Genomic DNA, 14,422 nt, shown 5'->3' with positions numbered 1-14,422 from the left:
GAACCAGCTTCCAGTTTGGATTCGGGAGACAGACACTATCTCTACTTTTAAGATTAGGCTTAAAACTTTCCTTTTTTCTAAAGCATATAGTTAGGGCTGGACCAGGTGACCCTGAATCCTCCCTTTGTTATGCTGCAATAGATGTAGGCTGCCGGGGGATTCCCATGATGCATTGAGTTTTTCCTTTCCAGTCACCTTTCTCACTCACTATGTATTAATAGACCTCTCTGCATTGAATCATATCTGTTATTAACCTCTGTCTCTCTTCCACAGCATGTCTTTATCCTGTCTTCCTTCTCTCACCCCAACCGGTCGCAGCAGATGGCCGCCCCTCCCTGAGCCTGGTTCTGCCGGAGGTTTCTTCCTGTTAAAAGGGAGTTTTTCCTTCCCACTGTCGCCAAAGTGCTTGCTCATAGGGGGTCATATGATTGTTGGGTTTTTCTCTGTATCTATGAAGCGCCTTGAGGCGACTTTTGTTGTGATTTGGCGCTATATAAATAAAATTGAATTGAATTGAATTGAATTGAATAGAAAACAGGAAGGATGTTCTTTGTTTTTCTGTAGGACACAGTTGGAGAAGGGAAGCCGGCTGAAATTGGAGACTCCAGTGAGATAAGTGAACATTTTAAAGGAAAATAGTTTTAACCTGATCTGGAGGGTTTTGCTCTTAAAATAATCAGTGACATCAGGAAGTTGATTCACTTTAATTAGAATTTATGTGGATTTGTTGTGATAAAGAGACTGGATTGGAAACTGTTGGTGTGCTGGACCTGCGTGTTACGCGAGTTTAACGGGGAAAAAGCTGTAATTAGGAGGCAACCAAAGAGAGGAAATTGTTCAAGACTTGGAGAGGAACAGCTTGACTGTTGAAGTCCCTGATGGGGAATCCCACTCCCTAAGAACACAAAGTTTGTTAATGTGGGTGGAAAGCCTTTCTCAGGAACATGCGAGATTGATGCACTATATTATCTTGGGTTCCAGCAGTACATCCATCTACAGATGAATGAGAGAATCATTTATGAGTAATGCTTGTGCATAACTGACTAATTTCTTTCTCACCAGTCTTTACTCAATATTTAGCACCAAGTTATAATATGTTTGCATATAATTTTAAGTTCAGCCCGCACAGCAGCTCTGAAGCTGAAGCCAGATTTGGATGCTTTGAGCTAAATATCACTATGATAATGATAACATATATACAAGCTCGTAATACGCTGAAGTTAAGCAGATTTACATCGTTCAAGTGTGTTGATATGCTGTTGAGAAACATTTTTCAGATGAGTGACCCGTTAGTGAACTCACTAGGTTTTGCTGTTTTCAGGCAATCAGATTTAAGGCATGGAAATGGGTTCGGTGATAGCCAAAAGTAGAACCCCTCCAATATATAGATCATATATAGACAAGCAGTGGTAACATGATTTGATCTGTCATTTCGTGCCTTTTATAGCTGTCAGTGCTCAGAAAATTCTGAGAAAATCTGTTTCGTCAGGAATAAAGTCTAGGTGACAGCCAACACAAACAGAAAGAGACCGACGACTCCCGCCGCATAAAACCGCAAACACAGGATGCTGGCAGTACACGGAGATCAAATGACCAAGATAAGTAAAAGAGGGGATTTTTTTTTTTATACACTGAAAACAAATTGCACAAAGTGCACAGAAAGTATCAGTTAGGATTAGTCTGAAACTAATCAAAAACTGTTAAATATGCCACTGATTTCTAAGTCATGAAATTTAATTTTATTGTTTGTCTTTAAGTCTTTGACAGTATAGTATAAAATCTTTATAATAGTTTTAGAGATGCTTTTATAGTTCTGAATGTTTAATTTTTCATTTATCTTTTTCTGCATGTATACAGTGAAGGTAACATCTTATGCGTATTGTACTTATTTAAGAGGAGATTGGATCAGTGTCAAACCTGCAAACTTTTACTGTGTTTAAATTGCATATATCTGGATATATTTGTGTTTCGATAAATCTAAATTACAAACCTGGCCCTCTTCACACACAAACTTATTTTTATTAAATTATTATTATTATTATTATTATTATTATTATTATTATTATTATTATTATTATATGGTTGCCCTAGCATCATCTGGCCTTTGGAAGAGACACAGCACTGTTAACAAGAAAAAGCGCAGCATTATGGTTATTTTGTGTATTTAGATGGTGTCTTTCCGTTAAACGGAGGATCTTGGAAGGTTCCAAAACATCAGCTGGCTAATATTAGCGCACTGTTTTTAGGGGAGTTTTCCATTTAGAGGTTTTTCCACTTCAAGATCATGATATCTTGTGTTTAAGGTGTATTGCCCTTAAAATGACTTGATTCAGTTGTGACTGGTTTCCTGTTCTTCAGCATACAAAGCACTAAATCATAATACAAAACAGCAACACCTTTTTAAAGAGATGTTTCAAATGCTAACAGCCTTCTTACATGGACATGTTTGCGTTTATATTCAAACCTGGCTGAAAATTGTAAATATTTTTACCTGTATAGTTAAATATTGTCACGGTCCTGGGTCTCCTGACCCAGCGTTTTTAGTTCTTTGTGATTTTTGTATTATTGTACTTGTGTGTGATTTATTCTATGGCTTCTAGTTTTGATCCCTTGCCCTTCATGTCTCTCTGTGTCCCCTCTGTTCTGTGTAATTGTGTGTCTTTGCATGTTTGAGTTTCTTGTTTTCTGTCACTCTGCATTGTGCATTATGTTCTCATGGTTGGTTTTTTGTTACTCTCTCTAGTCTAGTCTCTTGTGTTCCCAGCTGAGTATTTCCCTGTGTATTTTGGTTCTTAGACCTCTGCCTTATGGTTTATGTCTCTGTATTTCTTAGTTGCTGTCTCCACTGTGTCAAGTTCACGTCTCTGTGTGATACTTCCTGTTTTACTTTGATGGTCCGTGTCTCATGTGAATGCGTCCTGCTTTGCTTGTCTCGTCAGTCCTGATTTCTCCCAGCTGTGCCCTCCTTCTGTGTCTCATTCCCCTCGTTACTTCCCAGTGTATTTAAACCCTGTGTTTCTCTGAGTCAGTGTCGCGTCGTCCCTCATGCTGTGTGGATCTCTCTGTGAGTGTCTCTCTGTGAGTGTCTCTCTGTGAGTGTCTCTCTGTGAGTGTCTCTCTGTGAGTGTCTCTCTGTGAGTGTCTCTCTGTGAGTGTCTCTCTGTGAGTGTCTCTCTGTGAGTGTCTCTCTGTGAGTGTCTCTCTGTGAGTGTCTCTCTGTGAGTGTCTCTCTGTGAGTGTCTCTCTGTGAGTGTCTCTCTGTGAGTGTCTCTCTGTGAGTGTCTCTCTGTGAGTGTCTCTCTGTGAGTGTCTCTCTGTGAGTGTCTCTCTGTGAGTGTCTCTCTGTGAGTGTCTCTCTGTGAGTTTTCCAAGTTCCCAGTTTAGATTAGTTTGTATGTTTTTTCCCTGCCAGCAAATAAAGCTGAGTTTTGAGTTCACCTCCCTGAGTCTGTGAGTCCTGCACTTTGGGTCCAACTCCTGCCTGCCGCACAGCGATTCATGACAGAACGACGCGACCACAAAAAGGATCCAGCGGACTCAATGAGGAGGCGCCGCTTGGCTTTTGATGGGACCCGGTTGGTTCTTGGGGGTCCTCCGTGTAGCCGGTCGTCTTCGTTTGCCACTAACCCGTCTACTCACTTTTCTGTTTCCTCTCCACTGTTGACGCCTGCGACCCGGACCCGAGGAAAGCACCCGAGGCGGCACCGCGAGGAATACTATGAGCCTGCGAGCAACCAGCTCACGCCAGCACAGGCATTTTATAAAATGCTGGGGATTATCATTGTTCCCCCCAGTGCACCCAACATTTCCACACCGCAGCAGGAGCAACTGCAGCCGAGTTTTCCCACATCACCTTCAGCCAGCCCTTCTCCCTCTTCAACAGGGAAGCGGCAGACACCCCGCCAGCATTCACAGCCCCAGCGAGGGCCTGGATTTCTTCCTGTACAGTCAGCTAGGGTGAGTGGTGGAGCTACTCTTTTGGCTCCTGCAGAAATAAAAACTGTTAATTCCGGGCCGGCTTGTTGTGTAAGCGGCACCGGAAATGAAAGAACTGCTTATTTTAAGGACAATTATTCTGGCCCATTGAGCCATTCAAACTGTGTCACTCCTGTTCCTTTCGAGCCTATCCATGAAACTAGGAAGATTGGTGTCTCTGTGCTCAATAACTCCAAGGATCCAAAGACTGTTTTAGACTCAGATGGTTGTGAGCTACAAACTGAAATGAAGGGTCCTGAGGGTTCGGTTAAAAATGAACTGTGTGTTCCCCAGCCCTCAGCTCAGTTAGCCGCCCGGCCTAAAGCCCAGTCGCCGCCTCCACCACCACCATCACTACACCCAGCCATTCAGGCTGCTACTCAGTCAGACATTCAACCCATAGCCCTGCCGTTAATACACTCTGTAGCTGAGCCACTAGCTGCCCGACCCGCAGCCACTTCAGCCACTCCTCCACCCGTTACACCTCCACTACAACCGTCACTGCAGTCTCTAGTGCAGTCTCCAGTGTCCCCAGCGCAGTCTCCAGTGTCCCCAGTGCAGCATCCCTTAGCACAGTCATCCACTCAATCACCAGCTCCACTTTCCCCTCAACTATCTCTACCACCTCTAGCTCAGTCTCCTGTGCACTCACCTCTGGTTCATTCTCCTGTGAAGTCATCAACTCCACTGCCTACTCCACTCTCACCACCTCCGTTACAACAGACATCAGTTCAGTCCCCTGTGCCAGTGCAGACGCCCTCAGTTCAGTCTCCCGTGCAGTTATCTACTTCATCACCATCAGTAGCTCAGCTCCCACTCTCATCCGCATCTCCAGTAGCTCAGCTTGCACCTGAACCATTGGCCCAGTCCCCGATAGCAATACGGTCTTCTGTTCGGCTTAACATTCAGCCAGGGGTCCCAAACCTCTCTGGCTCTACATCAGCTCCTGCTGGAAGCTCGGATGAGCTCATCCAGGACTCCGCGGCTCCCACGCCGCCATCTACCTCGTCCGCTGGGGGTTCCAGTGAGCCCGGCCAGCACCTCCTCGTCTCCGCTGAAGGGCCCGAGGGGCCCGTTCAGCCTCCTGTCTCCGCTGGAGGGTCCGAGGGGCCCGTTCAGCCTCCTGTCTCCGCTGGAGGGTCCGAGGGGCCCGTTCAGCCTCCTGTCTCCGCTGGAGGGTCCGAGGGGCCCGTTCAGCCTCACGCCGCATCAGCTGGAGGGCCCGAGGAGCCTGTCCAGCCGCCACCTGTGACCGCCTTGTCGTCGCCTGGTCCGGCTGCATCTGCCTGTGCTTCTGCTACGCCTGGGCCAGCCTCTGCCTCTGCTTCTGCTACGCCTGGTCCGGTCTCAGCCTCTGCTTCTGGTCCAGCTTTGGCTTCTGCTTCTGCTCCGCCTGGCCCAGCTTCGGCTTCAGCCTGTGCTCCCCCTGGTCCAGCCTCAGCCTCTGCAGCTCCGCCTGGTCCGGCCTCCGAGTCTTCGTCCTCGTCTGGTCCGGCCTCCGAGTCTTCGTCCTCGTCTGGTCCGGCCTCCGAGTCTTCGTCCTCGTCTGGTCCGGCCTCCGAGTCTTCGTCCTCGTCTGGTCCGGCCTCGTCTGGTCCGGCCTCGTCTGGTCCTGCCTCGTCTGGTCCTGCCTCGTCTGGTCCTGTGCCCACCAGGCCATGGCCAGCACGCCTGAGACTGGAGGGCCGCCGCTGCCTTCCGCGCGGTCGGCCCCCTGAACTGCTCCGTTGTCTCCTTCGCCGCCGCCGCTGCCTTCCGCGCGGTCGGCCTCCTGAACTGCTCCGTTGTCTCCTTTGCCGCCACCGTTGCCTTGCGCACGGCCGGCCTCCTGAACTGTTTCCACGTCGCCGCCGTTGCCTTGCGCACGGCCGGCCTCCTGCACTGTTTCCGCATCGCCGCCGTTGCCTTGCGCACGGTCGGCCCCCTGAACTGGTTCCACGTCTCCGCCGTTGCCTTCCGCACGGTCGGCCCCCTGAACTGCTCTGTGTTTGGGTTGTTTTCTTGGGCTCCGGTGTTTGCTGTGCTCTTCTTTTGTATTCCGTTACTCACTACGGCAGCCGTAATGCTCTGACAATCCATCAAGCAGTGCGGCTTACCAAAGTTGTACTAAAACATCTTTTAACAGATTTCTGCACGCCAAAATCGGTTCGAGGTCAGTAAGCACAACCAGAATTCATACATAAGGCACAATCTCGATTTTTGAGAAAATTAAAGGATTTTAAGTGTGCCTTATGGTGTGGGAAATACGTTATACAGAAGAAAAGAATATATCGTGATATATATCGTTACCGCACATGCTTCAAATTATATCGCGATATGAATTTTAGGCCATATCGCCCAGCCCTAGTGGCATCATCTTCCATTTGAGTTATTGCATGCTTTGGTGTTTTTGTGTTTTGTCTTTGTGTTCTGCAGCTCTTCTCCAGCTGCCAGCTATTTAGAGTTGAGTACAGAGAGTAGTTGATTGGTAATGATTTGAGCCCTTCTCAATAAAGGGGAGAGAAAACAGGAAGGATGTTCTTTGTTTTTCTGTAGGACACAGTTGGAGAAGGGAAGCCGGCTGAAATTGGAGACTCCAGTGAGATAAGTGAACATTTTAAAGGAAAATAGTTTTAACCTGATCTGGAGGGTTTTGCTCTTAAAATAATCAGTGACATCAGGAAGTTGATTCACTTTAATTAGAATTTATGTGGATTTGTTGTGATAAAGAGACTGGATTGGAAACTGTTGGTGTGCTGGACCTGCGTGTTACGCGAGTTTAACGGGGAAAAAGCTGTAATTAGGAGGCAACCAAAGAGAGGAAATTGTTCAAGACTTGGAGAGGAACAGCTTGACTGTTGAAGTCCCTGATGGGGAATCCCACTCCCTAAGAACACAAAGTTTGTTAATGTGGGTGGAAAGCCTTTCTCAGGAACATGCGAGATTGATGCACTATATTATCTTGGGTTCCAGCAGTACATCCATCTACAGATGAATGAGAGAATCATTTATGAGTAATGCTTGTGCATAACTGACTAATTTCTTTCTCACCAGTCTTTACTCAATATTTAGCACCAAGTTATAATATGTTTGCATATAATTTTAAGTTCAGCCCGCACAGCAGCTCTGAAGCTGAAGCCAGATTTGGATGCTTTGAGCTAAATATCACTATGATAATGATAACATATATACAAGCTCGTAATACGCTGAAGTTAAGCAGATTTACATCGTTCAAGTGTGTTGATATGCTGTTGAGAAACATTTTTCAGATGAGTGACCCGTTAGTGAACTCACTAGGTTTTGCTGTTTTCAGGCAATCAGATTTAAGGCATGGAAATGGGTTCGGTGATAGCCAAAAGTAGAACCCCTCCAATATATAGATCATATATAGACAAGCAGTGGTAACATGATTTGATCTGTCATTTCGTGCCTTTTATAGCTGTCAGTGCTCAGAAAATTCTGAGAAAATCTGTTTCGTCAGGAATAAAGTCTAGGTGACAGCCAACACAAACAGAAAGAGACCGACGACTCCCGCCGCATAAAACCGCAAACACAGGATGCTGGCAGTACACGGAGATCAAATGACCAAGATAAGTAAAAGAGGGGATTTTTTTTATACACTGAAAACAAATTGCACAAAGTGCACAGAAAGTATCAGTTAGGATTAGTCTGAAACTAATCAAAAACTGTTAAATATGCCACTGATTTCTAAGTCATGAAATTTAATTTTATTGTTTGTCTTTAAGTCTTTGACAGTATAGTATAAAATCTTTATAATAGTTTTAGAGATGCTTTTACAGTTCTGAATGTTTAATTTTTCATTTATCTTTTTCTGCATGTATACAGTGAAGGTAACATCTTATGCGTATTGTACTTATTTAAGAGGAGATTGGATCAGTGTCAAACCTGCAAACTTTTACTGTGTTTAAATTGCATATATCTGGATATATTTGTGTTTCGATAAATCTAAATTACAAACCTGGCCCTCTTCACACACAAACTTATTTTTATTAAATTATTATTATTATTATTATTATTATTATTATTATTATATGGTTCCCCTAGCATCATCTGGCCTTTGGAAGGGACACAGCACTGTTAACAAGAAAAAGCGCAGCATTATGGTTATTTTGTGTATTTAGATGGTGTCTTTCCGTTAAACGGAGGATCTTGGAAGGTTCCAAAACATCAGCTGGCTAATATTAGCGCACTGTTTTTAGGGGAGTTTTCCATTTAGAGGTTTTTCCACTTCAAGATCATGATATCTTGTGTTTAAGGTGTATTGCCCTTAAAATGACTTGATTCAGTTGTGACTGGTTTCCTGTTCTTCAGCATACAAAGCACTAAATCATAATACAAAACAGCAACACCTTTTTAAAGAGATGTTTCAAATGCTAACAGCCTTCTTACATGGACATGTTTGCGTTTATATTCAAACCTGGCTGAAAACTGTAAATATTTTTACCTGTATAGTTAAATATTGTCACGGTCCTGGGTCTCCTGACCCAGCGTTTTTAGTTCTTTGTGATTTTTGTATTATTGTACTTGTGTGTGATTTATTCTATGGCTTCTAGTTTTGATCCCTTGCCCTTCATGTCTCTCTGTGTCCCCTCTGTTCTGTGTAATTGTGTGTCTTTGCATGTTTGAGTTTCTTGTTTTCTGTCACTCTGCATTGTGCATTATGTTCTCATGGTTGGTTTTTTGATACTCTCTCTAGTCTAGTCTCTTGTGTTCCCAGCTGAGTATTTCCCTGTGTATTTTGGTTCTTAGACCTCTGCCTTATGGTTTATGTCTCTGTATTTCTTAGTTGCTGTCTCCACTGTGTCAAGTTCACGTCTCTGTGTGATACTTCCTGTTTTACTTTGATGGTCCGTGTCTCATGTGAATGCGTCCTGCTTTGCTTGTCTCGTCAGTCCTGATTTCTCCCAGCTGTGCCCTCCTTCTGTGTCTCATTCCCCTCGTTACTTCCCAGTGTATTTAAACCCTGTGTTTCTCTGAGTCAGTGTCGCGTCGTCCCTCATGCTGTGTGGGTCTCTCTGTGAGTGTCTCTCTGTGAGTGTCTCTCTGTGAGTGTCTCTCTGTGAGTGTCTCTCTGTGAGTGTCTCTCTGTGAGTGTCTCTCTGTGAGTGTCTCTCTGTGAGTGTCTCTCTGTGAGTGTCTCTCTGTGAGTGTCTCTCTGTGAGTGTCTCTCTGTGAGTTTTCCAAGTTCCCAGTTTAGATTAGTTTGTATGTTTTTTCCCTGCCAGCAAATAAAGCTGAGTTTTGAGTTCACCTCCCTGAGTCTGTGAGTCCTGCACTTTGGGTCCAACTCCTGCCTGCCGCACAGCGATTCATGACAGAACGACGCGACCACAAAAAGGATCCAGCGGACTCAATGAGGAGGCGCCGCTTGGCTTTTGATGGGACCCGGTTGGTTCTTGGGGGTCCTCCGTGTAGCCGGTCGTCTTCGTTTGCCACTAACCCGTCTACTCACTTTTCTGTTTCCTCTCCACTGTTGACGCCTGCGACCCGGACCCGAGGAAAGCACCCGAGGCGGCACCGCGAGGAATACTATGAGCCTGCGAGCAACCAGCTCACGCCAGCACAGGCATTTTATAAAATGCTGGGGATTATCATTGTTCCCCCCAGTGCACCCAACATTTCCACACCGCAGCAGGAGCAACTGCAGCCGAGTTTTCCCACATCACCTTCAGCCAGCCCTTCTCCCTCTTCAACAGGGAAGCGGCAGACACCCCGCCAGCATTCACAGCCCCAGCGAGGGCCTGGATTTCTTCCTGTACAGTCAGCTAGGGTGAGTGGTGGAGCTACTCTTTTGGCTCCTGCAGAAATAAAAACTGTTAATTCCGGGCCGGCTTGTTGTGTAAGCGGCACCGGAAATGAAAGAACTGCTTATTTTAAGGACAATTATTCTGGCCCATTGAGCCATTCAAACTGTGTCACTCCTGTTCCTTTCGAGCCTATCCATGAAACTAGGAAGATTGGTGTCTCTGTGCTCAATAACTCCAAGGATCCAAAGACTGTTTTAGACTCAGATGGTTGTGAGCTACAAACTGAAATGAAGGGTCCTGAGGGTTCGGTTAAAAATGAACTGTGTGTTCCCCAGCCCTCAGCTCAGTTAGCCGCCCGGCCTAAAGCCCAGTCGCCGCCTCCACCACCACCATCACTACACCCAGCCATTCAGGCTGCTACTCAGTCAGACATTCAACCCATAGCCCTGCCGTTAATACACTCTGTAGCTGAGCCACTAGCTGCCCGACCCGCAGCCACTTCAGCCACTCCTCCACCCGTTACACCTCCACTACAACCGTCACTGCAGTCTCTAGTGCAGTCTCCAGTGTCCCCAGCGCAGTCTCCAGTGTCCCCAGTGCAGCATCCCTTAGCACAGTCATCCACTCAATCACCAGCTCCACTTTCCCCTCAACTATCTCTACCACCTCTAGCTCAGTCTCCTGTGCACTCACCTCTGGTTCATTCTCCTGTGAAGTCATCAACTCCACTGCCTACTCCACTCTCACCACCTCCGTTACAACAGACATCAGTTCAGTCCCCTGTGCCAGTGCAGACGCCCTCAGTTCAGTCTCCCGTGCAGTTATCTACTTCATCACCATCAGTAGCTCAGCTCCCACTCTCATCCGCATCTCCAGTAGCTCAGCTTGCACCTGAACCATTGGCCCAGTCCCCGATAGCAATACGGTCTTCTGTTCGGCTTAACATTCAGCCAGGGGTCCCAAACCTCTCTGGCTCTACATCAGCTCCTGCTGGAAGCTCGGATGAGCTCATCCAGGACTCCGCGGCTCCCACGCCGCCATCTACCTCGTCCGCTGGGGGTTCCAGTGAGCCCGGCCAGCACCTCCTCGTCTCCGCTGAAGGGCCCGAGGGACCCGTTCAGCCTCCTGTCTCCGCTGGAGGGTCCGAGGGGCCCGTTCAGCCACCTGTCTCCGCTGGAGGGTCCGAGGGGCCCGTTCAGCCTCCTGTCTCCGCTGGAGGGTCCGAGGGGCCCGTTCAGCCTCACGCCGCATCAGCTGGAGGGCCCGAGGAGCCTGTCCAGCCGCCACCTGTGACCGCCTCGTCGTCGCCTGGTCCGGCTGCATCTGCCTGTGCTTCTGCTACGCCTGGGCCAGCCTCTGCCTCTGCTTCTGCTACGCCTGGTCCGGTCTCAGCCTCTGCTTCTGGTCCAGCTTTGGCTTCTGCTTCTGCTCCGCCTGGCCCAGCTTCGGCTTCAGCCTGTGCTCCCCCTGGTCCAGCCTCAGCCTCTGCAGCTCCGCCTGGTCCGGCCTCCGAGTCTTCGTCCTCGTCTGGTCCGGCCTCCGAGTCTTCGTCCTCGTCTGGTCCGGCCTCCGAGTCTTCGTCCTCGTCTGGTCCGGCCTCCGAGTCTTCGTCCTCGTCTGGTCCGGCCTCGTCTGGTCCGGCCTCGTCTGGTCCTGCCTCGTCTGGTCCTGTGCCCACCAGGCCATGGCCAGCACGCCTGAGACTGGAGGGCCGCCGCTGCCTTCCGCGCGGTCGGCCCCCTGAACTGCTCCGTTGTCTCCTTCGCCGCCGCCGCTGCCTTCCGCGCGGTCGGCCTCCTGAACTGCTCCGTTGTCTCCTTTGCCGCCACCGTTGCCTTGCGCACGGCCGGCCTCCTGAACTGTTTCCACGTCGCCGCCGTTGCCTTGCGCACGGCCGGCCTCCTGCACTGTTTCCGCATCGACGCCGTTGCCTTGCGCACGGTCGGCCCCCTGAACTGGTTCCACGTCTCCGCCGTTGCCTTCCGCACGGTCGGCCCCCTGAACTGCTCTGTGTTTGGGTTGTTTTCTTGGGCTCCGGTGTTTGCTGTGCTCTTCTTTTGTATTCCGTTACTCACTACGGCAGCCGTAATGCTCTGACAATCCATCAAGCAGTGCGGCTTACCAAAGTTGTACTAAAACATCTTTTAACAGATTTCTGCACGCCAAAATCGGTTCGAGGTCAGTAAGCACAACCAGAATTCATACATAAGGCACAATCTCGATTTTTGAGAAAATTAAAGGATTTTAAGTGTGCCTTATGGTGTGGGAAATACGTTATACAGAAGAAAAGAATATATCGTGATATATATCGTTACCGCACATGCTTCAAATTATATCGCGATATGAATTTTAGGCCATATCGCCCAGCCCTAGTGGCATCATCTTCCATTTGAGTTATTGCATGCTTTGGTGTTTTTGTGTTTTGTCTTTGTGTTCTGCAGCTCTTCTCCAGCTGCCAGCTATTTAGAGTTGAGTACAGAGAGTAGTTGATTGGTAATGATTTGAGCCCTTCTCAATAAAGGGGAGAGAAAACAGGAAGGATGTTCTTTGTTTTTCTGTAGGACACAGTTGGAGAAGGGAAGCCGGCTGAAATTGGAGACTCCAGTGAGATAAGTGAACATTTTAAAGGAAAATAGTTTTAACCTGATCTGGAGGGTTTTGCTCTTAAAATAATCAGTGACATCAGGAAGTTGATTCACTTTAATTAGAATTTATGTGGATTTGTTGTGATAAAGAGACTGGATTGGAAACTGTTGGTGTGCTGGACCTGCGTGTTACGCGAGTTTAACGGGGAAAAAGCTGTAATTAGGAGGCAACCAAAGAGAGGAAATTGTTCAAGACTTGGAGAGGAACAGCTTGACTGTTGAAGTCCCTGATGGGGAATCCCACTCCCTAAGAACACAAAGTTTGTTAATGTGGGTGGAAAGCCTTTCTCAGGAACATGCGAGATTGATGCACTATATTATCTTGGGTTCCAGCAGTACATCCATCTACAGATGAATGAGAGAATCATTTATGAGTAATGCTTGTGCATAACTGACTAATTTCTTTCTCACCAGTCTTTACTCAATATTTAGCACCAAGTTATAATATGTTTGCATATAATTTTAAGTTCAGCCCGCACAGCAGCTCTGAAGCTGAAGCCAGATTTGGATGCTTTGAGCTAAATATCACTATGATAATGATAACATATATACAAGCTCGTAATACGCTGAAGTTAAGCAGATTTACATCGTTCAAGTGTGTTGATATGCTGTTGAGAAACATTTTTCAGATGAGTGACCCGTTAGTGAACTCACTAGGTTTTGCTGTTTTCAGGCAATCAGATTTAAGGCATGGAAATGGGTTCGGTGATAGCCAAAAGTAGAACCCCTCCAATATATAGATCATATATAGACAAGCAGTGGTAACATGATTTGATCTGTCATTTCGTGCCTTTTATAGCTGTCAGTGCTCAGAAAATTCTGAGAAAATCTGTTTCGTCAGGAATAAAGTCTAGGTGACAGCCAACACAAACAGAAAGAGACCGACGACTCCCGCCGCATAAAACCGCAAACACAGGATGCTGGCAGTACACGGAGATCAAATGACCAAGATAAGTAAAAGAGGGGATTTTTTTTATACACTGAAAACAAATTGCACAAAGTGCACAGAAAGTATCAGTTAGGATTAGTCTGAAACTAATCAAAAACTGTTAAATATGCCACTGATTTCTAAGTCATGAAATTTAATTTTATTGTTTGTCTTTAAGTCTTTGACAGTATAGTATAAAATCTTTATAATAGTTTTAGAGATGCTTTTACAGTTCTGAATGTTTAATTTTTCATTTATCTTTTTCTGCATGTATACAGTGAAGGTAACATCTTATGCGTATTGTACTTATTTAAGAGGAGATTGGATCAGTGTCAAACCTGCAAACTTTTACTGTGTTTAAATTGCATATATCTGGATATATTTGTGTTTCGATAAATCTAAATTACAAACCTGGCCCTCTTCACACACAAACTTATTTTTATTAAATTATTATTATTATTATTATTATTATTATTATTATTATTATATGGTTCCCCTAGCATCATCTGGCCTTTGGAAGGGACACAGCACTGTTAACAAGAAAAAGCGCAGCATTATGGTTATTTTGTGTATTTAGATGGTGTCTTTCCGTTAAACGGAGGATCTTGGAAGGTTCCAAAACATCAGCTGGCTAATATTAGCGCACTGTTTTTAGGGGAGTTTTCCATTTAGAGGTTTTTCCACTTCAAGATCATGATATCTTGTGTTTAAGGTGTATTGCCCTTAAAATGACTTGATTCAGTTGTGACTGGTTTCCTGTTCTTCAGCATACAAAGCACTAAATCATAATACAAAACAGCAACACCTTTTTAAAGAGATGTTTCAAATGCTAACAGCCTTCTTACATGGACATGTTTGCGTTTATATTCAAACCTGGCTGAAAACTGTAAATATTTTTACCTGTATAGTTAAATATTGTCACGGTCCTGGGTCTCCTGACCCAGCGTTTTTAGTTCTTTGTGATTTTTGTATTATTGTACTTGTGTGTGATTTATTCTATGGCTTCTAGTTTTGATCCCTTGCCCTTCATGTCTCTCTGTGTCCCCTCTGTTCTGTGTAATTGTGTGTCTTTGCATGTTTGAGTTTCTTGTTTTCTGTCACTCTGCATTGTGCATTATGTTCTCATG

General features: G+C 46.1%; 1 protein-coding gene across 3 annotated transcripts in view; it reads left to right on the top strand.

The window, feature by feature from the left end:
* Positions 1-14,422, top strand: part of LOC145421226 (uncharacterized) — a 44,977-nt gene that overhangs the window by 3,161 nt on the left and 27,394 nt on the right. The gene's annotated exons all lie outside the window — the stretch shown is intronic.

This window comes from Astatotilapia calliptera, chromosome 16, assembly GCF_964374335.1.
Source record: "Astatotilapia calliptera chromosome 16, fAstCal68.1, whole genome shotgun sequence".
In the NCBI taxonomy this organism is placed as follows: Eukaryota; Metazoa; Chordata; class Actinopteri; order Cichliformes; family Cichlidae; genus Astatotilapia; species Astatotilapia calliptera.
This window is presented reverse-complemented; position numbering and strand designations above follow the sequence as displayed.